Genomic DNA, 2,822 nt, shown 5'->3' on the forward strand with positions numbered 1-2,822 from the left:
GATTAATATTTAGATATTTTTCACAGTTTCGCTTTTAAAGAGATACCTATTTTAGAATAAGTCTACTGTCTTAATATCACCAAGTATTATGACAAACAGTGTATGTATATATATATATATACATATCTCAAACCTTACCTTAAGTTGAAAAAACGAAATAGAATGATTACGTAAGCATACCGATGGTTATGAAAGTGTACAAATTTGGATTGGATCCACTAAAATAACCCTTTTTAAACGTTATTATAAAAGACTATTTCATAAACATTTGCATGGATTTTTCATTTTGTTGAGTTTCATGAGGCCCGGCATGGCCAGGTGGTTAGACGCTCGACTCGCAATCTGCGGGTCGCGGGTTCGCATCCCCGTCCCACCAAACATGCTCGCCCTTTCAGCCGTGGGGACGATATAATGTGACGGTCAATCCCACTATTCGTTGGTAAAAGAGTAGCCCAAGAGTTGGCGGTGGGTGGTGATGACTAGCTGCCTTCCCTCTAGTCTTACACTGCTAAATTAGGGACGGCTAGCGCAGATAGCCCTCGTGTAGCTTTGCGCGAAATTCAAAACAAACAAACAATAATTGACATTACGATTCACGAGGTCTCGAATCTAACGGTTATTTGTACAATTTATCAGTTTCCTTAGCCACGTTAGAAAATTTATTAAAATAATTATCTCTAAACTCCAATTTCACTTGAAAATAATGATTATCTGTCTTTTCTTTTAAAAGATTATATTGATAAAAAAAAGATAAACACTTTATGATTTTACTCAGTTTTTCAGAAAGTACTGTAAAAATTTTAATATAAGTGAATTCATCGTTCTTTGTTGATAGAAATTGAAAGTACAATATTATTTGACTTTTTTTCAAAATGTTATAAAATTGTATTGTATTAATAGTTATATAAAGTTTAATGTTCAGATAAATTCATTGGAATGTGCTTTGTCAAAATTCAGATAAAGCTTGTCATAGTATTATATGTTACGGTTGAAGTGAACGTTCATCAAGAGCTCCTTGTCAGTATTCATAATTTTGTTGGAATACCAAGTTGGAGTGTTCTGTGTTAGTACATAGAAAAAGTTTGTTAGTACGTTCTGTATCAATGTTCATAATCTTGTTGGAGTGCCAAGTTGTAGGTGAAATTTGTTGGAGTGTTCTTTGTCAGTATTTAGATAAAGTACATTAAGGTGTACTGTTCCAGTTCATAATCTTATCGTAGTGACAAGTTGCAGGTAAAATCTGTTGGGGTGTTCTGTGCCAGTTTATTTAGATAATATTCGTCTAAACGTTGTGTATCATTGTTCATAATCTTGTTGGTGTATTCTGGTTTATATTTATATAAAACTCGTCAAGGCGTTCTATGTCAGTATATTAACATAACTTTGCAAAGCGTTCTATGTTAATATGTAGATAAAGTTCGTCAAGGCGTTTTGTGTCAATGTTCATAATCTTGTCGTAGTGTCAAGTTACAGATGTAAATTATTGGAGTGTTGGAAATAGAGATCACCAAAGCGTTCTATGTCAGTGTTTAGATAAGTTCGTCAAACCATATAGTTAGATAAAGTTATCCAGTCATCTTGTGTTTATATTTAGGTAGAGTTCATCAAGGCGTTCTATGGCAGTATTTAGATAAAGTATGTCAAAGTGTTTTACATTTATATCTAGGTAAAGTTCATCAAAGCGGTTTACGTTAGTATTCCGATAAAACCCATTTGAGTATTCTATGTTGATGTTGAAATATAACTTCTCGGAGGCTAAAATTATTCGTAAAATTTATCAATGAGACCTATATAAATTTCCATACAAACTTCGTCATTGATCTTATTATTTAAGATAGGTGATTTGGGTATTAAACAGTTTCTATGTAATGAAAAACGTTATAGAAAAAAAAAGACAACAGATATTTAAGAAACATTCCAGAATAAATCACAATTGCAATTTAATGCATGTTCTACATAATCTTTATGCTTTGTGTTTCCAGAAAACGGATGTTACTTGTGTCTCAAGATGTGGGATTTATTTAGTAGAACACGTAGAAATTGATCATGCCCGATTTGATAAAGAGCATTAACGTTGTTCTAAATATATTAATTTAAACGTTTTAAGATATGTTTTTTGTGTTTAAGTAAAATCAACCATTCTCATACTGTAAGTAAAAGAAACATATACTTCTAGAAACTATAAAATTCTCGTATGGATAATCATGGCAAGCAGTAAATTATATGAAAACTCACGGTTCTGAATCGTAAACATGAGGTTCGTTTACAAACAATATATTTAAATGATATGGTGTTTAAAACCATTCCTTACTAAAAATTACTTGCTCTGCCAAGTATATTCTCATTAAATTATTTTTCATAAGTTTAAATTTTCTATGAAAAAAAAAAAAAGAAGCATTAATACAGTAAATTTCCTTTCGAGTTACTTTTATGAAACGTATTCCTGATTATTTCAACATCCATTCAGACGAATAACAACAGATTAAAAAAAAGAAAACAATGTAAACATCAGTGGCAAAAAAAAACCAAAAAAAACCTAAAGACATTTAAGAAACATTACTGTCGCAAATGTTTCCTTGGATAAATTATTAATACTATTTAATGTATGTTCTACGTAATCCTTAGGCATGTGAGTTTTCGGAAAGCGGCCGCTTCTGGAACATTTATAAATTTATTTCCCTGTCATGAGACTAAGTAGTTTTAGAAGATATCCTACTTATGTATCTTTAATGTGCGTAGTTTTTCAAAACGTCTGCATTGGAATTTTAAGTCTCTGATTGCATTGCGAGATAGGCTCTTCTGCTGGACCACGTATCTATTTT

Source organism: Limulus polyphemus, unplaced genomic scaffold (assembly GCF_000517525.1).
Source record: "Limulus polyphemus unplaced genomic scaffold, Limulus_polyphemus-2.1.2 Scaffold126, whole genome shotgun sequence".
Taxonomy (NCBI): Eukaryota; Metazoa; Arthropoda; class Merostomata; order Xiphosura; family Limulidae; genus Limulus; species Limulus polyphemus.